Source organism: Sus scrofa, chromosome 13, assembly GCF_000003025.6.
Source record: "Sus scrofa isolate TJ Tabasco breed Duroc chromosome 13, Sscrofa11.1, whole genome shotgun sequence".
NCBI lineage: Eukaryota > Metazoa > Chordata > Mammalia > Artiodactyla > Suidae > Sus > Sus scrofa.
The window spans coordinates 137,135,162-137,158,221 of NC_010455.5; the positions used below are offsets into that span (position 1 = coordinate 137,135,162).

The following is a 23,060-nucleotide window of genomic DNA, read 5'->3' on the forward strand; positions in this document are numbered from 1 at the left end:
GCCTTGTGGGGGCCCATCCTTCCCATCCCGGCAGTGACTGGTGACAACGTGCAGTGCTAGCTCTTCATTCCCTCCAAGGGGTGTGCACTCTTTTTATCCCTGCTCTTGCAAAAACAGATACAATTATGATTTCCCATGGAAATTGAAAAGTCTATTTAAATAATTTAACTATTAAACACTTTCACTGGTAACGTGTCCTGGTCTGATTTGTATCTTGGGCCGTGGGCCTGATTCAGAAGAACAGTGCCTTCAGCACATATGGGCGCCACTGAGGGAGCCTCAGAGGGCAAAAGGGTCCCCTGAGTAGGGGCAGAACTTTGCTGTGGACAGGATGTCTGCTGAAGATTGCAGTCATTGTAGCAGCAGGTGGAAGAACACTGGTGACCTTGGACTGAGGAGCACATGCCAGGATGCAGGAGGCTAAGGAACGATGAGGAGAGGGACCAGGGGTGAAGAGGACGAGGGATGGAGGATGGAACCAGAAAAGATCCAGGGTGGAGAAGAAGATGTTTTAAAACAGGCGAGCCAAACATGTTTCTATTGCTAAAGGAATGAAAGTTGAAAATACAAGAGGGAACATGGATCATTAAAAAACCCAGGGAGTTCCCGTCGTGGCTCAGCAGAAACGAATCTGACTAGCATCCATGAAGACACAGGTTCGATCCCTGGCCTTGTTCGGGGATTTAAAGATCCCGTGTAGCCATGAGCTGTAGTGTAGATTGCAGACGCGGCTCAGATACGGCGTTGCTATGACTGGTGAAGGCCAGCAGCTACAGTTCAGATTTGACCAACCCCTAGCCCGGGAACCTCCATATGCTGCGGGTGCGGCCCTAAAAAGACAAAAAAAAAAAAAAAGAAAGAAAGAAAAGAAATAGGGGAGTTCCCATCATGGCTCAGTGGTTAACAAATCCGACTAGGAACCACGAGTTTGCGGGTTTGATCCCTGGCCTTGCTCAGGGTTAAGGATTCGGCATTGCCGTGAGATGTGGTGTAGGTCGAAGACGCGGCTCGTATCTGGCATTGCTATGGCTCTGGTATAGGCCAGTGACTACAGCTCTGATTAGACCCCTAGCCTGGGAACCTCCAAATGCTGTGGGTGAGGCCCTAGAAAAAGATTTAAAAAAAAAAAAAAAAAAAAAAAAGGCAGGAAGGAAGAAAGACTAGAGTAGGTGGCAGAGCAGGAGATGCAGGCAGGAGGTGGATGGGTAGAGACAACGGCTACTATTCACCAGGCAGTCTCTGCATGCCCGACCCTGGGGTAAGGACTCTACAAACCTGATCTCATTGAATCCCCCTGGCCAATGCATTTCACCGATGGCGAAACAGACACAGAGAGGCTGTTATCTGCCTAAACCCACACAGCTGGTAATTAACAGATGCAATTACAGTGGGCCTGTCTGCGAGGCTCATGCAGGTAAGCAACTTCACATGGGCCTGGGACCCCTCCTCCCCCAAGAGGAAGGGGACCCTTTTCAGTAGGTCCTAGCGGCTACACCCATCAAATGCAAGGTTATATTTGGGTTCAGGAAATTAAACCACAGGGGCTTGGTCAAATTAAATTGAACACAAATGAAAAGGAACCAGTGAAAGAGACTGCATGGGGGTTCATTACCATAATAGCTACCTGGGGACACAGATGTAGTAGGTCATGGGCAGGTCTCCTGCCCCAAAGAGAATAGACATCATTAGGAATTCAAATGCGCTTGGCGAAGGATGTAATTGAATAGAACTAAAGTTAACTTTAGCTTTAGTTCGACAGGCTGGGGTGAAGCCATACATAATCATTAGTTAAATCCATTTTCACCTGTAACCTGCCTTCGCTAATTAAGTTCGATTTAATTGTTGCCACAAAAGATGTGCCTGTTCTTCAAACACCGGCCTAAGGTGTTTTCTACAGACAGGGTCAGCCTCGACTTGTTCCAACCCAGCTGGTTAAGACGCGTAACTACTGACCCTTCAATTGGGTATGCGCAGAAGCCTGTCGCTTAGTTTCTCCTGCGCAGAATGAGGAGTTTTTCCCACCTTTTCCCAATCACCTTCCTCGATGTTCCCCAGTCCTTAGATCGCCCTGCCTCATTGGTTATTCTATATAAATACGAGCCCCTTGTGTTTCTGGAGGCGGGTTTCCGACGAGTTTTCGCTTGGTTGCCTTGCAAGTAAACCGCCTGCTGCAGTCCTCGGTCTCAGCGTTTTGGCTGGGAGAGAACGAGCCTGGTTTTAACAAATTGCCAGCCAGAAGGTAAGTCCAGACAGAGATTTTGCCCATGGCACTCAGTGTCTGTGGAATCCAGGCAACTGTCTGGTCCCCTTCCAAGACACACACATACACACCCCACCACACTGTCTGGTCCCCTTCCAAGACACACACACACACACACACCCCACCACACACCCACACCCACCCCATTTCCTGTCCGCTCCCCTTCCAAGACACACCCACCCCATTTCCCTAGAGAGGTGTCACTGGCCTCCTCCAAGACATACATACATACATACCCATTTCCCCAGGGAGGTGCCACGGACCTTAGTTTCATTTTGCAGTGAAGAATTGGTTTGGGGGTTTTGAAGATGTCTTTTGGGTGAAAACCCTTGTTAAACACAGCTGTGCAAGCCTGACCAGATCATGTTTGGAGGCCTACCAGGTGGGATTTTGGCATATGATGGTTACGAAAGGATACAGCTGCTAAAGTACTCTGTGCCTGGGTGAAAGGCTCAGGGCTCTGTGGTTTTGTTGTTGTTCAATTTTGTCTTGGTCTTTTGTTGTTGTTGTTGTTGTTGTTGCTATTTCTTGGGCCGCTCCCGCGGCATATGGAGGTTCCCAGGCTAGGGGTTGAATTGGAGCTGTAGCCACCGGCCTACGCCAGAGCCACAGCAACGCGGGATCCGAGCCGCGTCTGCAACCTACACCACAGCTCACGGCAACGCCGGATCGTTAACCCACTGAGCAAGGGCAGGGACCGAACCCGCAACCTCATGGTTCCTAGTCGGATTCGTTAACCACTGCGCCACGACGGGAACTCCTGTCTTGGTCTTTTTTGTCCATATCTATGTTGGGTCGTTAGTTAATTCACTACTGGGGGCTGAGTTTCTTGGTGACTGTAGCAAGGACTAAGGGATTTCATGGCTGCAATCACTTGGAAGGAAAGCCCGTTCAAAACTGGAAATGTTAACTCAGTTCCCTCTTGCAGCCTCCTAGGCTGCATTCTCCAAAATTGGGGAACTTTCAGTTATGAATCCATGGAAAAGAAAAAGAGGGTGATTTTTGGTAACACTGCAGGAACATAATTTCCTTTAGACTCAAGAGCAAAATGGCCTGAAAATGGATCCTTAAATTACAATACAGCTTTGCAACTAGATCTTTTTTGTAAACAGGAAGAAAATTGGGATGAAATATCTTTTTTTTTTTTGTCTTTTTGCTATTTTTGGGGGCCACTCCTGTGGGATATGGAGCTTCCCAGGCTAGGGGTTGAATCGGAGCTGTAGCCACCGGCCTACGCCAGAGCCACAGCAACGCGGGATCCGAGCCACATCTGCAACCTACACCACAGCTCACAGCAACGCCGGATCGTTAACCCACTGAACAAGGGCAGGGACCGAACCCGCAACCTCATGGTTCCTAGTTGGATTCGTTAACTGCTGCGCCACGACGGGAACTCCAGGATGAAATATCTTTATGTACAGTCTTTATGCTGTTGTATCAGAGTAAACCTGTGCGAGAAAATGCAAGATGATGGTCCAATAGCGAAGGGAAGGCAAAGAAACCTGTTTTGCTTGATCCTAATGAAAAGGAGGATGACTTGCTCTTAATTCACTCAAACACTCTGACTGCTCCCCCTCTACCCTCATATAGTGGGCCTGCTGGCTCCTTCACTGCTAGCACCTCAGGCTCAGCACTAGCCGTCCCCCGCCCCAGCCCATCTCTAAGAAATAGGAATGGCCTTCCTCTCTCATATCCACCAGGGAACTACAAAAACTCAGGGCAATCCAACCGATAAGGCAAATACCCGTTGGGGGTGGGAATGCTGAGACTGAGCAGCCAGTGGGAATGATTTGGGTTCATTCCCGCCTTTTTCAACTTGATTTAATTAGAGGAGTAATATACTAATTTAGACATGACCCACAGAACATGAAAAGTCTTTTTGATTTCTGCAACCCACAACCCAACCTGGGCAGTGGTTGAAATTAAACACCTTCTGCGCTTAAGTAGAATGTAGGATGGTGGTGGATAAAGCTAGGGAGGAGGCAGATGAACTTCATACAGAAAACTCTGGTGACCTAGCATAGGCTGCTGCAAGCATAGCTATACTCGTTGAAACTGCCTTCAAAGTTTTTAATGGCAGGGACCAGGTTCAAGACAAAAAGGAACAATGCAGAATGAAGCAATTGGCCCACTCTATAGGGGCTTCCTCAACACAGGGGAGCGCTAGACATGAGAACTGTCACAAGTGACTTGTAAAAATGTAGGAGGCCTCAAACCCAAACTTCCACTCAATAGAGGGACTCAATAATGAGCATATTGCAAACAGGAAGGACACTGGAAGAGACTGTTACACACTAAATAAGACTCTTGAGGGTAAACAGGTGGCACATCAGATGCCAGAGCTGAGAATGACAGTGACCAAGAATGACAGGGCCCAGGGGCTCCTTTAATTTCCACATCCATCAGTATCACCCATCTGGAAACTTGGGTTATTGTGATGGTGAGAAATCAACTTTTGGATTTTCTGATTGATACCAGGGCCACTTGACTCAACATACCCAGCTCTCTAAACTTTCTTCTGAGACTGTTAGTAACTGGGGTGTTAAAGAAACCTTGAAAAAGCCTGTTCTCCAGCTGCTAGATTGTCAGATGGGGAAGACTTGCTTGAACCATGGCTTCTATATGTGCCTGAATGCCCCGTTACCTTCTGGGATGAGATTGACTAAGTTAAATGCCAAGGGTACCTTTGCACTTAGACAAATGAACATTAAACTACCACCAGAGCAGACTTGCAACCTCTATTGCTCTGACCCTGAAGGGAACAGCCAGCAACCACCATGGGAGAGATAGAGCAGAAGATGAGTTCAGAGATCTGAGCAGATGGGAAGCCGGGGAGAACAAAAGAGCCATGCCTGTACAGGTCAGGCTTCACCCTGAGGTGCAGACTCCAAACTTAAAGCATTACCCATTAAAGGAACAGGGAAAGCATGGAATTCAGCACCTGCTGATGGCCTTCCTTTGAGTATGATTTAATAAGCCCTACTGGTCACCTTCTAATACTCTAATTTTACCAGGAACTGGGCACAGATGAATATCATTTTGTGTAAAAGTTAAGAGCAATTGATGACATTATAGAGCATTTTCATTCAGTGGTGCCTAATCCACACACTCTTTGGAGATTTTTGTTGGTTTATTTATTGTTTGAAGGATACCTTTTTGGGTATACCTTTTGAGTTTTGAATCCCAACAGTTGTCTGCTTTTGAATGGGGAGATCAAGATACAAAAATTAAACAGCGGTACTGCTGGGCCTCCTCAGGGATATAAAAACCCTCAAAATGGGGGGGGGGGGCGATCCTGGCAAAAGTCTTGAGTCCCTTGACTAAATGAGGGAGCCCTGCTCCAGTATGTGGATGATACTGTTTGCTAATAATGATCTCAGAGAGACAGCAGTGAATGATGGCTTGAAGTGAGATTGTAATTTCCTGTTCAAGAATTGAACTTGGGCAGCCTAGGTGAAAAACCAGAATCCTAGCCACTGGACTACCAGGGGCTAGAAGCTAAAAGCAGCATTACCCTGATCCTTGCCCCTGTTGAAAGCAAGAATATTTTAAGGAGGCAAAAATGATAAATAAAAAACAGGTACAAAGTTTATTAAAGGCACAGCACATGTGGGAGAATACACAGGGAAGCAGTTTAAAGAAAACCAGCACCCTCAGAGGAGTGGGAAGTGTGCAACAAGGGTGATTTAAATCAAATCGCTTTGGAGTTCCCATCGTGGTTCAGCGGAAATGAATCTGACTAGCATCCATGAGGATGCAGGTTTGATCCCTGGCCTTGGTCAGTGGGTTAAGGATCCAGTGTTGCCATGAGCTGTGGTGTAGGCTGGTAGCTACAGCGCCCATTCAACCCCCTAGCCCAGGAACCTCCATATGTTGTGAGTGTGGCCCTATTAAAAAAAAAAAAAAAAAAAAAAACTTACAAAGGGGCAATTCTTCCAATTATCTTGCTTTGTTTTCCACACCTTACTGAACCCAGGGTCCTCCCTGATATGTGTGTGTATATCTTTTTAGCCAAGATGGATTCCAGAGCAAGGGCCTATGGGAAGATAGATACCACTTATGGGGTGGCACCCCCTCCCTTTCTGATCCTAAGGAGTCTTTCTGTGCATGGGGTCTCCCTGACCCTGAGGATCGGAAATTGTGACCTCTTGACTTTTTGCCCAAGCAAAAAGCCCCTCTCTGCCATTACCATTGTTTAATGGTGTCCAAAATAGTCCAGTTATTTACCTTTTTTGTGGTTATTTCTATCTCAGAGTATAAACAGGAAGCTGGTTGTAAATGTTTATCCTAGAGCAACCTGTCTCCTGTCTCAGTAAGACAAAGGAAACCTCAGACCAAAATATGGTTTTGACTTAGAACTTCTTGGCTGAACCAAGAACCAAGGTATTTAATAAAAAGGCACAGATTGCTCAACTTTCTGTTAAAGACTGTGTTTTGAAATTTCACAAGGACCAAGACTTATTCTCTGACGGAAAGGAAGATCTAGCCAAGGTTGCATTTCTACTAACAAGAGATAATTATGGGGATTTCTGGGAATGGTCAGGTTTTGCTACATTTGGATCCTTCATTTTGGACTCATAGCAAAAACCCTTTATGGAGGTCTTAAATGATGAGACAGTGAACCTCTAAACCGGACTAGGAAATACCATTAGGCATTCCAGGTCATCAAAGAAATTTCTAACTTCCAGTATCATAGGTCTTACAGATATTATAAAGCCCTCTGACTTAGCTGTTCTTGAGAAACGAGAAATCTGCCTTGGAGTCCTCAGAACCTGGGCAGCATAAGGAGGTCTGTTGTGTATTTCTCAGTGCATCTAGGTACAGTCACTAAGAGATGGCTATTTTACTTCCTGGCCATAGCAGCTACCTGTGATCTTTTATAAGAATCAAAGAGGAGTTCCCGTCATGGCTCAGTGGTTAAGGAATCTGACTGGGAACCATGAGGTTGAGGGTTCAATCCCTGGCCTTGCTCAGTGGGTTAAAGATCTGGCGTTGCCATGAGCTATGCTGTAGGTTGCAGATGCAGCTTGGATCTGGTGTGGCTGTGGCTGCGGCCTGGGCCAGCAGCTACAGCTCTGATTAGACCCCTATGCTGGGAAGCTCCTTATGCCAAGGGTGTGGCCCTAGAAAATAGACAAAAAGACACAAAAGGGGGGGGGGCAGAAATTTACACTAGGACAACGTACCACTGTGCATACCCCTCTCTGTGAACTTTCCTGGGACAATACTGGTTAACTTCAAGAAGATGGGGAAGATAATCAGTCTGTATTTTCATCCTAATGTTATTATATTTTTCGCTACAGTATGCAGCAACTTGATGTGGGATCTCAGTTCTCAGTCCCAGGATTGAACCCCAGGCTGCAATGGTGGAAGCCCTGAGTCCTAATCACTAGACCACCTGGCGACTCCCTCCGCATTTCCTCTGAAAGCAGTATCTACCTTGGACAAAGAATATCACCTGCCATGTCAGTGAACAAAGGATGTGGCCATCAGCCACTCTAGCCACCCCTGATAGTGCATCCTGAGGGGATTCACGGTGGAAAAAACCAGAATACTGGCCCTAGAGAGTCAATGGTGCATATCGAAGGAATAACTTCAGTAAGTCCAGACTCTTGCATCTTCCCATGTATAGAAAAGCAGTAAGTTCATTAACTTGAGATTTATATTTCTTTTCTTTTAAAACTATATACATATATATTTTTTATTTTTATTATTAGTTTTTTTTTTTTTTTTTTTTTGCTTTTTTTGCTTTTTAGGGCCACACCCTCAGCATATGGAAATTCCCAGGCTAGGAGTTGAATCAGAGCTGCAGCTGCTGGCCTGCACCACAGCCATAGCAATACAGGATCTGAGCCACATCTGTGACCTACACCACAGCTCATGGCAACACCGGATCCTTAACCCATTGAGCAAAGTCAGGATTGAACCCTCATCCTCATGGATATTAGTCAGATTTGTTTGTGCTGAACCACAATGGGAATTTCCTGTCTGTTTCTTTAATTAGCAGTAAGCTTTTGATGTTTGACAACTTGGGTTTTTGTTGTTACTGTCATTGCTGTTCTAACAAAAATTCCTATATATCCTGGCTTTCCCCTTACCTCTTTGGTACAGTCCTTCAGAGCTGTCCAAGAGGCTGTGTCCTGGGCTTATGTCCTCACTAATGCCCCAGATAAATGTAATTGCCAACTTCTAGGTTATGCAGGTTTTGTTTTTGTTTTGTGTGTGTGTGTGTTTTTTTGTTTTTTTTCAGTTGACAAGATGTTCACAGGTGGGAGCAGCTTTAGGGACCAGTGCCAGTGGAAGGCTGGGTATGTGGTGCTAACTCATCAAAAGACACTGGAAGCCAAAGCCCCTCCGCCCCCACCCCCCAGGTATCTTTGCACAAAAGGTGGAACCTAATAGCCCTGATGACAGTCTGCCATCTAGGTGAGAATGAGAGACTAATTATTTTTTGCTAATTCCAAACTGCTTTCTTCCTGGGCCATGCCCATGGGTCCATTTGAAGAAAGGACTGTTAATTACAAGAAAGAAGGAAACTAAAGATGGCAAAGAAACTTTAAACTTATTAGAAGCTGTCCTGGAGTCAAAAGAATTGGCTGCTGTCCACTATCTAGGACATCAGAAATCAGGTTGACTGCTTGAGGGAATAATCCAGCAGATCAAACAGCAAAGCTAGCATCCAGGGCTAAAACACCTGAATCCCGGACTTGGCTCTGAGCCCTCTTGGGGATTTGACAAGATGCTGTTCAAGGTTATCTTCCAAAGACTTAGAAATGGCCAGTGAATGGGGACTTGACTAGAGTCCTGTCCATTTTCAGGAGGCTGAAATATATAGGTACACCAAGGAAGGTGCTTGTACCTGAATACCTTATGGAAAATCTAGTAAATTAATTTATAAATGATAATTTTAGATTACTAAGTTATTTATACCCATGTACCCACCATGGGAGAGATGCCACCCTGCGGTGGACTCAGAAATTCACTCTAGGACCAAACACGAAAAGGATGATTCCGAAGGTGATAAAGAAATTCATGGTATGTGCTAAAAATAACTAAAACTGGGCCACTGCTAATCAAAGACATTGAGACTGGAGGGGCTAGACCCGGGAAGATTGGCTGACTGACTTTACTGTGGTGCCAAGAGCCACTGAAAATCATAGGTACTTACTAGTATTTGTGGATACTTGCACTGGCTGGGTAGAAGCATTCTACTGCTGGACCGAAAAAGCCTCTGAGGTTGTAAAAACCCCACTAAGAAATAATTCTTAGGTTGGAGCTAACTATGTTCATTAAGAGTAACACAGGTGGAGTTCCCATTGTGCCTCAGCAGTAACCAGTCTGACTAGTAACCATGAGGTTGCGGGTTCGATGCCTGGCCTCACTTAGTGGGCTAAGGATCTGGCATTGCTGTGAGCTGTGGTGTAGGTCACAGATGCAGCTCAGATCTCACGTTGCTGTGGCTGTGGTGTAGGCCGGCAGCTGTAGCTCCGATTCAACCCCTAGCTTGGGAACCTCTATATGCCATGGGGGTGGCCCTTAAAAAAAATAAATAAGGTAACACACGTATAGGCCTTTATACAAAGAATAACTGGGGAAGTATCTGGAGCTTGAAACCTTCATTGGAGTTTCTGTGGAGCATGTAATTGCCAATCTACTGGCAAAACAAAAGATAAAACACAATCTTAAAAAGACTAGTCTCTTGACAAATTTTAGCTGTAGTTTAACCTGGGTTAAAGCCTTAACAGTTGCCCTGCTTGGAGTGAGGGTGGCCCCTTAGAAACAAGTTCCAATTGAGTCCCTATGAACCGTTGTATGAGAGACCATTCCTATTCTGCAGACATGGTTTAGGAACCCTCAGAAGGAATTTGAATCAAGAAACCAGATGTTGTCAGATATGTACAATCATGGGAGCTACTGAAACTGCTAAACATGTGTCTCTCTAGCAGGTTAATGTTTCCTACGGCTGCTCCCCAGCACCACTCTGTTCTGGAGACTGAGTCCTACTGAAATCTTGGAAAATAAACAACACAAGTACTATCCTCATGGGACCAGAACTTATGGAGCGCTACTTGGTGATGGTGAAGGGAATTAAGGCATGAGCCGTCACACTCAAGTTAGGCTGGGCCTGCAGAGATCAACGGAGCTGCCACATCCTGGAAAGCAACAGGGAAAGGAAACTATGCTGCAGAAGAGGGTCACAGTCAGGATCACCCAAACCGTGGCTGGTTCTGGACTCTGACACTGGCTTCTCCAAGTGGGCAAGTGTGCCCCTAACAGATTTTAAATTCCTTTTCAGAAGGAAGTCACGAGAAAGAAATGCAAGTACATAGGATTGCTGCAGCGGTGACTTAGTAAAACAAAAAACTCTTCAGAAGGCAATTTGTCTTTTTAGGGCCACACCTGAAGCATATGGAGGTTCCCAGGCTAGGGGTCTAATCGGAGCTGTAGCTGCCAGGCTATACCACAGCCACAGCAATGTGGGATTCAAGCCGCGTGTGCGACCTACACCACAGTTGATGGCAACAGCGAATCCTTAACCCACTGAGTGAGGCCAGGGATAGAACCTGCAACCTCATGGCTCCTAGCTGGGTTCGTTTCTGCTGGCCACAATGGGAACTCCCAGAAGGCAATTTAAATAGCTTGTTAGGTTACTAGAATGATTGGTTTTTTTCCCCTTTTGTTACGTTTTTGTTTCTAATCCCCCAGGCCTGGAAGAACCTGATGTTGGGATTTCCCAAACTTTGGCAAAAGCAGGTAATCTCTCTAGCCAATAGATGTGTCATCCCAAACCAAGTGTTTGGTTGGTTGGTTGGTTAGTTGGTTGGTTTTGGTTTTGTTTTTTGTGTGTGTGTGTGTGTGTACGCCTTTTAGGGCCACACTCCTGGCACATGGAGGTTCCCAGGCTAGGGGCTGAATCAATAGCCGTAACCGCCAGCCTATGCCATAGCCCCAGCCACACCAGATCCAAGCCAAGTCTATGACCTACAGTTCATGGCAACACTGGATCCTTAACCCACTGAGTGAGGCCAGAGATTGAACCTGTGTCCTTATGGATACTAGTCAGATTCGTTTCTGCTGCGCCACGACAAGAACGCCCCAAAATGTTTTCTGTATTTAAATCACCATGACCCCTCAGCTATGCCTGTCAATTTTCTGACCCTCCTTAATGTCACTGACACTTAGGATAAAAAGCCCTCAGATGTAACTGGGTTCGGCTAATTAACAGAATTCCACCCCCCCACCCCCCTGCTTTTCCTAACCAAACTGAAATTTGGTTCTCTCCTTCTGTCTTCAAAAAAAAAACAAACAGAAAAGACCGTGATGTCTACCTTTTGTCAAAGTTTTACTTGGTCAGGATATAGTAGAAACAGTACTTATTTCCCCAGACTATGTCCCTTCCATATTTAATATCCAAGTGTTTTTGCCAAACTGATAGTGATCAAGACATTCCAATATGTAAAAAGGTTAGAAAAAGAAAAAAACATACTCTCGAAGGCTGCCTATACCGCTATTTGCAAATTAGATCATTGCTCATGAATATTGCCTTACCCAGATCCCTGGTCTGACCATGTCCTGGATAAAATGCCTGAGTGTGGCATACATTTTAACAGTATGTCCAGCATTCTGTGTCCCCTTCAGGGTACATCTTTGTGGTATTGATTACTAATCTTGGGCCAATGAATGCCTTGACAGCTGGTGCACAGGTGGCATCTGTTTATTGGGATACTTTTCTATCCATAATCCACATAAATCCAAACATTGGACCAGTTCTTTAAAATTGTTCTCTAGAATGAAAAGGACCACTACTTGCTTGGACCGCCTATGTGTTTGGCTATCAGGAAGATGAATTTTGGTACATGATTGATAGAGTACTTTTGGCATGGTGGGGAGTCTGATCACACGAGTACAGGATCAAAAACACACCTAGGGTAGTTGAAATAGCCAATGAAAATGTAGCTATGACTGGCCTACAAAGGAAACTGACTCATCCAGTAGTCCTGGAGAAATATATATTGCTCTAGATTATAAACTGGCTGAACAGAGTAGCATCTGTGCTATTGGTAACACCTCTTATGTATACACTAATGCTTCTGCTGGAATACAAAACCATAGACAAAATCATGCAACTCGCTGTAAGTATCCCTGGAAGAACTGGGTCCAGACAGGTTTTTATTTTCCTGGATTCCCCAAGAGATCTGTACATCAGGGACTCTTAAAACTTTGGTTGTTGATAACTTTTTATCCGGATATTTAAGCTATAAGCCATGTTCTTAAATACTGTACTAAGACTTGTTAAACTTGAAACCAGGAACCAGAGTGTTTTCAATGAGCACTGAACAGTTTCATTCCTAAAGCCCTTGTTAGGGCTGTGCTACTTAGCAAGATGAAGCCAGAGTGGTCCTAACCCCTCTTCCCTCCAGACTGAGGAATAATCAAAAGATGAGGGGGACTGAAACAGTGGGTAGTCATTAGTTAATTCCATTTCACCTGTAACCTGCCTTTGCTAATCAAAGTCGTTCTACTTGTTGCTACAAGACTTGCACATCCTCCAGGCCACATACAGCCTGAAGAGTAAGACGCTTGCCCAGACTTTCCAGGAACTTGGAGTTAGCTGCATCTAGATCAGCTGAACTGTTTAGGTAGAGCTGAGCTGGTTGAGACTAGATGGGACCACCAACCCTTGAACTGGGCATGTTTGAGAATCCTCTCTGTAACCTTTTGACATCAGAGGGCTGGAAACTACCCTCAGACCATGCAGAGACCTGTAGCCTAGTTCCACCTGCACAGAACGTGAATTAACCACATCTTTGTCTAGTCACCTTTCCCCGGGCTCCAGACCATGCTGCTGCTTTATTCTTCATCCCACAATTACCCTGAACCCCTTGCCCTCACAGAGGCAGACTTAAGATGTATTCTCCTGTCTCTTGACTGCCTTGTGAATAAACCCTCTGCTGCAGACCTTGTCATCTCAGCATTTTGGCTTGCTGTGTGATGAACAAAACAAACCTGGCTTGGTAACAAATTTGGTGAACCAGCCTGAAGGTTTAAGTTCAGATGGAACTTTTACCTGTGGTTTGTTGGCCCCTTACTGAGTATTCAGAGCCTGTGGACAAGTCCAAGCAACTGGCTGGTCTATGTGTTCCAGGGACCGTCCCCTGGATTTCCCCAGGGAGGTGCTGCAGACCTCCAGCACTTAATTTGCTTTTGTAGTGAAGAAACAGTTTTGGAGTTTGGCTTGGAAGGTGTCTTTGGAGTGTTTCATTAAAGAAACACACCTGTACCTAGACTGTTTGGCAGTCTGTCTGGTCCAGGTCTTGGTTGGAGGTGTAGCTGGCAGGATTTTTGGCAAATAATAGAAAAGGTTACAGCTGCTGAGGCAATCCAAATGTGGGTTAAAGGCCCAGGGCTCTGGATTTTGGTTTGATTCTGGCCTTGTTCATGTCCATCTATGTCAGATTGTTGTAGGAATTGGCTCTTGGGAGTGTGTGTGGTGGTGGGGGCTGAGTTTTTGCAACAGTAGCAAATTGCTTTGAAGCTGTGGCCACCTGGAGGCAAAACCTCTTCAAGGTGAGAAATGTTAATTCTCTCTTGCAGCCTTCTCCAAAATTGGGAAACTTTCAAAGGAAAAATACTTTTTTTTTTTTTTTTTTTTTGTACCACTGTGCGGCCACAACAGTCTATTTTATTCCCTCCCCCAACCCCCCGCAGCATATAGAGGGTCCCAGGCTAGGGGTCTAATTGGAGCTGTAGCCACTGGCTTATCTCACAGCCGCAGCAGTGCCAGATCTGAGCTGCTTCTGGGACCTACAGCACAGCTTATGGCCACGCCAGATCCTTAACCCACTGAGTGAGGCCAGGGATCGAACCTGCAACCTCATGGTTCCTAGTCGGATTCGTTTCCACTGCGCCGCAACAGGAATTCCCACAATACTCTTTAGACTCTGGAGAAAGATGTCCAAGATGGGGCTCTTTTGAAATTCCTAACCTGGGTTTGTGCATGTGTTGGAGAAATCTGGCTTGATAAAACATCTTTTCAGAGTTCTGACCTTAAGGAACCAGTCTTTCCAGGAGGAGCTTGCATTTCTCTCCCTGCGCCTTTGAGAGGTCAGTGTTCTACCAGGGTTTGGTCTAGATGAGAGTAAGATCAGCCTTCCCATCTCCAAGCCCTGAGAGGAGAGGAAAAAAAGGTAACAGGCATTTTTAAGCTAAAACAGAAAAACTGAGATCTGTGGATGTGTCTGTGTGGATGTATAAATCTATGTGTACAAATATCAATGTATGCCTATGGATGATTTTATCAAAACTTTTAAATGAATGCTTGTTAATAGGCTTAAAGAAAAATAAGAGCTTATATAATTTTTCAAGCACAACAGAAACCCCAAAATTGAAAAGATCACATGATCTCTCATTAATCTTTAATGAATAACAAGTTTATACACATATTGACAACTTAGTCATCAATATTGAGTGTAATATTTGTGTTGTACCCAGGTTTACTAAAATTCAAGTCCATATTAAGAAAGTGCAACACTAATGATATAAAACTTAAGTAGATTAAATAGGTTTTTAGATAATCTCCTTATGAATAACTGGTTTAGGAATGTCTACATGAATCTAGAAAGATTGGTAATTTAACAAAACTCTTAAGTTTCAAGTTAAATGATGGGGAATTCATTGACTATCCAGATGATTTCAATAATACTGATACATTAATTGCTATAGGAGTCTGTATACACCGGAGTTCCCGTCTTGGCGCAGTGGAAACGGATCCGACTAGGAACCATGAGGTTGTGGGTTCGATCCCTGGCCTCACTCAGTGGGTTAAGGATCCGGAACTGCTGTGAGCAGTGGTGTAGGTCACAGATACAGCTTGGGTCTGGCATTGCTGTGGCTCTGGTATAGGCCAGCAGCTGCAGCTTCGATTGGACCCCTAGCCTGGGAACCTCCATATGCCATGGGTACAGCCCTAAAAAGACAAAAAGAAAAAAAAAGTCTGTATATACACATGAGATGGTTTTCAGTTGTTGGTCTCTTAATTGCAAGTGCATCTCCAGTGTCCTGCAGTTGTACTCTCCTCTTCTCATGATTTCTGATTTTGGTAGCATATTTGTGTGTGGATGATTTCCTACCTTTACTGTATGTATGCCTTTACTGGTGAGCCTTGTCATGTGTGGTATTTTTGTTTCTAGTTGTGGCCTTTACTTTTCTGTCTAGAGAAGTTCCTTTACTATTTGTCGTAAAGCTGGTTTAGTGTTGCTGAATTCTCTTAGCTTTTGGCTTATCTGTGAAGCTTTTGATTTCTCTTTCAAATCTGAATGAGAGGTAAAGTAATCTTGGTTGGAGTTTTTTTTCTTTCATCATGTTAAGTATATTATGCCACTCCCTTCCAGCCTGCAGAGTTTCTGCTGAAAAATCTGCCAATAACCTTATCGGAGTTCCCTGGTATGTTATTTCTTTTCCCTAGCTGCTTTCAATATTTCCTGTCTTTAATTTTGGTCAGTTTGACTAATATGTCTCTTGGGGTGTTCCTCCTTGGGTTTATTTTATATGGTACTCATTGTGCTTCCTGGATTTGAGTGAGTGGTTCCTTTCCCACATTAGGGAAGTTTTCAGCTATTATCTCTTCGAGTAATTTTTCTGTCCTTTTCGCTCTCTCTTTTCCTTCTGGCACCCCTATAATACGGATGTTGGTGCATTTAACATTGTCCCAGAGTTCTCTGAGATTCTCTTCATTTGTTTCCAATCTTTTTTCTCTTTTCTGTTCCACATCTGTGATTTCCACTAGTCTGTTCTCCCACCTAGCTTATTCATTCTTCTGCCTCCTGTATTCTGCTGGTGGTTGCTTTTAATGAATTTTTTATTTTTTAAAAAAATTTTTATTGTATTTTGCATCTCTGCTTAAGTTTTAAATCTTGTATTTCTTTTTTTTTTTTTTTTTTGTCTTTTGTTGTTGTTGTTGCTATTTCTTGGGCCGCTCCCGCGGCATATGGAGGTTCCCAGGCTAGGGGTTGAATCGGAGCTGTAGCCACCGGCCTACGCCAGAGCCACAGCAACGCGGGATCCGAGCCGCGTCTGCAACCTACACCACAGCTCACGGCAACGCCGGATCGTTAACCCACTGAGCAAGGGCAGGGACCGAACCCTCAACCTCATGGTTCCTAGTCGGATTCGTTAACCACTGCGCCACGACGGGAACTCCTAAATCTTGTATTTCTTTGCTCAATATTTGCTGTAAATTATCAATCTTTGCCTCCGGTTTATTTCCAATGTCTTGCATCATCTTCAGCATCATCAGTCTAAAGTCTTTTTCCTGGAGGCTGAGAATCTCCAGATCACTTAGCTGTTTTTCTGGGGTTGTTCCCTTATGTGAGTTATAGTTCTCTGCCTTTTCATTTTTATAGGTTTTTGGTGTGGTCTCCTTTTTGCAGACAATAGAGTTGTAGCCTCTCTTACTTCTGATGTCTGCCCCCCTTGTGGATGAAGTTGGTAAGGGAACTTGCCATAGGCTTCCTGATGGGAGGGACTGGTGCCTGCCCACTGGTAGGTGGGGCTGATTCCTATCCCTCTGGTGGGTGGGGCTTTGCCTCTGGGTGAGAGTAGATGTGGCTGTGTGCCTGGAGGGTCTTTAGGCAGCCCGTTTACTGATGGATGTAGCTGTGATCCCACCTGGATTATTGTTTGGCCTGGGGTTCTCAGCGCTGATGGGTAGGGCCAGATTTTTCCAAAATAGGCACCTCTAAAGGAACACACACTGAAGAATATTCCTGAGAGCTTTGCCTGCAATGTTCTTCCCCCACAATGAGCTAGTCATCCCCTGTTTTCCCAGGAGATCCTCCAAGAACTGCAGTGAGGTTCAACCCAGATTCCTTTGGAGCCTCTGCTTTGCCCTGGGACCCAGTGCACGTGAAAGTCTGTATGCACCTTTCAAGAATGGGGTCTCTGTTTCCCCCAGTCCTGTGGAGCTCCTGCACACAAGCCCCACTGGCCTTAAGTGCTGGATGCTCTAGGGGCTCTTTCTCCCAATGCCAGATCTCTAGGTGCAGGGACCTGACATGGGGCTCAAAACTCTCATTCTTGTAGGTCTCTATGATACAGTTACTTTCCAGTCTGTGGGCTTCCCACCCAGCAGGTATGGAGTTGCTTATATTGCATAATCACCTCTCCTACCTCTTAATGTGGCCTTCTCTTTGTCTTCTGGAGTAGGATATCTTTTTGAAAGTTTCCAGTCCATTTGGTTGAAGGTTGTTCAGCATTTGGTTGTAATTTTGTTGTTTTCGTGAGAGAAGGTGAGCTCCAGTCCTATTCTGCCATCTTAATCCTGTCTCTGATACATGAATTGCTAAATGAGTAAGTTTTGTTTCTCTTTAATTAAGAGGACAGGAGTTCCTGTCATGGCACAATAGAAATGAATCTGCCTAGTATCCATGAAGATGCAGGTTTGAGCCCTGGTCTTGCTCAGTGGGTTAAGGATCTGGCATTGCCATGAGCTGTGGTGTAGGTCACAGATGCAGCTCAGATCTGGCATGGCTGTGGCATAGGCTGGCAGCTACAGCTCTGAGTTGACCCCTAGCCTGAGAACCTCCATATGCTGTGGGGGTGGCCCTAAAAAAATAAAGGGGACAAAATGTAAAGATTTTTAGTTTTAGACACTTCTTTTACCACATTGATAAAAATTATGCTGTGAGAAAATGTTTGTAGAGGTTAGAGATATTCATAAGTTTGTCATACCAGCATTCCCTGATGAGCAAACAGTTCAGTTTCTTCTTGGTTTTTGTTAGAGACTAAAGGTTTTTGAGTTTTGAATTATAATTAAAGCTACTAGAAATAAGGGAAATATCTCAGTATGCAAGGAAAGTGGGATGTGTGTCTAAAGGCAAAGAAAGTATAAAGAATAAAAATGCATTGTGTTAAGGGGGAAAAAGTAATTTTGTTCTAAAGCTGGTTATTTCAAAATGGGAAAGAAAATAAGGGATAAGTTGACACAGAAAGTTATAAAGATTTGTAGGGGGAAAAAAGACCTTGATTGTGCATGGCCAGGACTGGTTAAGATTAGATTGGACTTAATAAGGTAGATGAATTATTACAAAAAGGTAGCTGATGCAAGACTGGCATTTGTTCTAACAGAAGAAACTAAAGTTTTCTTGGAACACTGAACTGCTTTTGATAATAGATTGGAGGTGTCTTTACCTTTTTAAGTGATCTGTTATAACTTTGTCTTTGAATTTTTTGTTGTTGTTGTTACTGGTTAAGTGAGTAAGTATTGTTTCACAATGACCTATGATCCTATATGACCAAGTGTCTTAAAGCCTTTTGATACTTTTTGATAAACTTCTCATGGATCAAATTCTAACTAGAGGTTGACAGTAGCAAAATTTTATTTAGGTTTTCCCAGAGGGGCTCTGGGATACCTCCAAGACATTTCTTTTCTCTATATGTCAAAGAACAATACTGAAGTAAATCAGGATTATTTGGTAAGTTAAATTACATGGGAACCAAATCAGTGGTAAATCTCTGGCTATGTTATATGGGTAAATGTCATTAATATGTTATTTTAAATTATGGCACAGAAATAGCCAAATTTCCTTGACAGCTGCATTGTAATCAGGTCTTTAACTGTGCCTTTAAGTCTTTGCATTCATAGACAGTTATTAATCTGATGCTTTCACAAAAATGCTTATAGTTGACTTGCTTTTTACAACTGAAATATACTTGATTTACAGTGTGTTTCTGTTACATAGAAGTGATTCAGTTATACATATATTTTTGTATTTTCCATATGGTTTATTATAGGATATTGAATATAGTTCCCTGTGCAATACAGTACGACCTTGTTTTTCTATTTTATGTACAGTATTTTGTACCAGCTAATCCCAAACTCCTAATTTATCCTTCCCCTACCTACTTTCCCCTTTGGTAACCATAAGTTTGTTTTCTGTGTCTTTGAGCCTGTTTGTTTTGTAAATAAGTTCATTTGTACCATATTTTAGATTCTAGATGACTTGATTTTATGCTCCAAAACTAAATTAGAATTATGAGCAAAAGGATTACACCTTGCATGAGGGTTTGCATCTTACAAAGACTCTTAGGTAAGGCTACTCCAGAACTAGGAATAACCTCCCCATCTCACACCTCCAGGGTACTCAGTTTGGCCAGAGAGCTCTCCAAACCCAGGTGGGGCAATACCCCTTAAGACAAGTCCCACTGGAGTTGTGAATGCTGAGACTGTTTAGCTGATGGAATTAATTTTGGTTCACTCTTTTTCAACTTTGGGTTTATTCATTTGGAAAAACCAGATGCCAACTTATAGAGACAATCCAAAGAGAATGGAAAATTTTCCAACCTACAAACCCAACCTGTGCTGATATCAAAATTTATTAAACATCATCCTCACTTCAGAAGAACATAGAAGAGGACTAGGAAAAACTAGGGAGGAGCCAGATCTGCTTTAGGTAGACGTCCCTCACCACTCCAGAAGGGCTGTAGCAGGAATGAATGTACCAACAGCAGATCCCAATTGGGATGTGAATGCTGAGGATAGGCCAAAATTTGAACATGATCAAGACTGCATTTAGGTAACTGACAGATCTATTTCAGATGTCCTGACCCAAGGGACCTGCCATTGGAGGATCCAGACTTTGAGATCGATGAAGGGATGGAAGGGATGGAAGAAACAAAGGAATTTAGACTCAAAGATTATTGGCAGATTTGATTTTACTATGATGCTGAAGATCCACTACAGACCTCAGGTACTTAACTAGCATGTGTAGACACTTTTTACTGGTCAGGTAGAAGCATTTACCTAACCAGCATTTTTCGGTCTGAAAAAGCATCTTCAGTTGTTAAAGCCCTACTGAAAGAGATAGTTCCTAGGTTTGGGCTGCCTATGTCTATTTCAGAGTGACAAAGGAGGGGCCTTTATAATAAGAATAATTGAAGAAGTATCTGGAGCTTTAAACCTTTCTTGGAAATTGCATGCTTCTTAGTGACCACTTCTGTCCTGGAGACTGGGTCCTGATGAAAACTTGGAACAAAAAATATCCAGAAGACCAGCACCATCCTTATTTGACCAGGCCTGACAAAGTACTACTCACAGCCCATTCCTCAGCGAAGGCTGAAGGGAATTAAAACATGGATCCATCATATTCAAGTTAAGGCAGTCCTGCAAAGATCACTGGAGCCACCACATCCTGTCGACAGGAACATGACAGGAACTAGAGACCATGCTGCAGAAGAAGACCATGATTGATATTATCCAAACTTTGGCTGGTTCCAGTACCTGACACTGACTTCTGAGTGGGCAAGAGCCCTAACAGATACTAAGTTCCTTTTCAGAAGGAAGTTATGATAAAGAAACTGAGGTGAATAGGATTGCTGCAGTAGTGACTTCAGTAAAATAAAACTCTTCAAAAGGTAATTTAAATAACTTGTTAGGTTACCAGAATGATTGTTTCTTTTGTTAGGCTTTATTTTTCTTTCTAATGTCACAGGCTTGGAAGCACAATTCAAAAATTAGAATTTCTCAAACTTTGGAAAAAGCAAGTAATCTCTCTAGCTGTTGGATATGTCATCCAAAACATTTTCTGTGTTTGACCATGCTGACCTCTTGGTTATGTCTATGAATTTTTGCAGCCGCTTGTAATGTCACTGTGACTTATGATAAATGCCCTCTCATGTAACACACCACGTTATGGGACAGGAAATTCTATTGAATGGTTTTTTGGTTTTTTTTTTCCCCCTTGACTAAATCAATTTGGCACTTTCTTCCTTTCTTAAAAAGTTCCTGTTGTGGCTTAGTGGATTTAGAACCCAACTAGTATCCATGAGGATATGTGTTCAATCCCTGGCCTTGCTCAGTGGGTTAAGGATCTGGCATTGCCATGAACTGTGCTGTAAACCAGCAGCTGCAGGTCTGATTTGACCCCTAGCCTGGAAACTTCCATATGCTGTAGGTGTGGTCCTTAAAAAAAAAAAAAAAAGACCCTGATGCCTACTCCTGTCAAGTTGTACTTAGGATATTGTAGAAACTTGGCTGAAAGACTTCAGGAAAAGTGATAGTGATTGAGACAGTCCAATATGTAAAGGTGAGAAAAACTGATCCTTGGCTTGACTGTGTCTGAAAGTTTAACAATATCTAGCATTCTCTTTTTTGTTTGCAGTTTTGATTACCAGTTTCAGGCGTGTGAATACCTTCAACAGCTGGCACATAGGTGGTATTTGTTTATTCAGATTGTGGAAAAGGAATGTTGTCTGCCATTCCAGTTCTCCAAGGATTATGGCCACCAGCCACTGCAGTCACCCACCCCACTCCCCCCATGATACACCCTGAAGAGAATGTAGTATGGAGAAAAAAACAAAGCATTTTGTGTTTTGGATATTTGACCCTGTATAATTAAGATGCATATCTAAGGAATAGTTTCAAAGAGCCTAGCTCTTGCATCTAGACATAGAAAAGCACTAAAATCATTAACTTGATCTATTTTTTCGTGATCAGCAATAATTTTTTTGATGTTTGACTACATTTTTTCCTACATATCCTGGCTCTTCCCTTACCTCTTTTGAGCTGTTCCCCAGCTATCATCTGAGAGGCTGTCTGGGTCCTGAGCTTATAGTCAGTCACTCTGTAAGGGCCCCAAATCTTTTAACTTTTAGCCTGTGTGTTTTCTTCAACAGTTTTGGTGACCGCAAAGACACCCAAAGCAGATTTAGCCTTCTCCTGACCTCTGCTAGGATTGGGAGCTGTGGTACTACCAGAGACCCCTTGGGCCTGTCCACCTCCTCAGAGTACAGATGAATTCGGGTGAACCTCTCCTGGTTTTTGGATCTTCTGATTATTGGTTGATCCTGAGTTTTATTTGATGGTGCACATAACAGGACCTTGGCCCCCCAGTTGAAGCACCCAGGGAAGATTTTTGCCTAGTGGAGGTAGGAGATTAAGAAGTACAAAGATTATATATACATAAAATAACGAGAATACATAAAATAAGCAATGAGGATACATATTATACAAAGGGAATATAGCCAATATTTTATAACTAAAAACCTTTTAAACTTGTGAATCACTGTTACATACCTGTAACTTATACTGTAAATAAACCCAACCTTAAACTAATAAAAGCAGCAAAAGAAAAGCAGGTAGCTAATATTTCAGCAACACTGCAGGTCATAAGCACAATATATAATAAAGTGATGAAATGGTGGAAACTACAACCAGGAATACTTTCTACCAAGAATACTCTCTACCTGAGAAGCCTCTCATTCAGAGTGCATAGATCAAAAACTAAGAGTTCAAAACCACCAAACCAGCTGTGTAAGAAATATTAAAGGGACTTCTTTAAGTGAAAAAGAAAGGCCACAACTGGAAAGATGAAAACTACAAAAGGAAAGAGCTCATGGGTAAAGGCAGGAAACCATGTACAAAACTAATAGGAAAGTTTAGACAAAAATGGTAAAATCATCTTATAGCTATATAATAAGCAATTGAGGCTACATGAAATAAATGCAAAATGTGATGTTAAAATGAATGATTATGAGGGAGGAGAGTAAAAATCCAGGGTTCTTAAGGTGTGGGTCTTTGTTTCTTTTTCTTTTTATAGCCACAGCTGGGGCATATGGAAGTTCCCAGGCTAGGGGTTGAATTGGAACTGCACTTTCCAGCACCAATGGATCCATGCTGCATCTGTGGCCTACACTGCAGCTTGTGACAACACCAACTCCTAAACCCACTGAATGAGACCAGGGATTGAACCCACATCCTCACAGACACTATGCTGGGTTTTTAACCAGCTGAGCCACTATAGAA

At 43.4% G+C, this 23,060-nt stretch overlaps 1 long non-coding RNA gene across 4 annotated transcripts; it reads left to right on the plus strand.

The window, feature by feature from the left end:
- Window positions 1,148-22,503, plus strand: LOC106505785. 4 transcript variants are annotated; one of them, XR_002337873.1, is made up of 8 exons: window positions 1,148-2,239; window positions 7,564-7,858; window positions 8,511-8,686; window positions 10,207-10,291; window positions 10,967-11,014; window positions 19,397-20,007; window positions 20,245-20,671; window positions 21,418-22,503. It is a non-coding gene; the product is annotated as an uncharacterized LOC106505785 (long non-coding RNA). The 4 variants fall into 4 exon arrangements; XR_002337874.1 differs by having other exon boundaries at window positions 19,856-20,007; XR_001300532.2 differs by lacking the exon at window positions 10,207-10,291.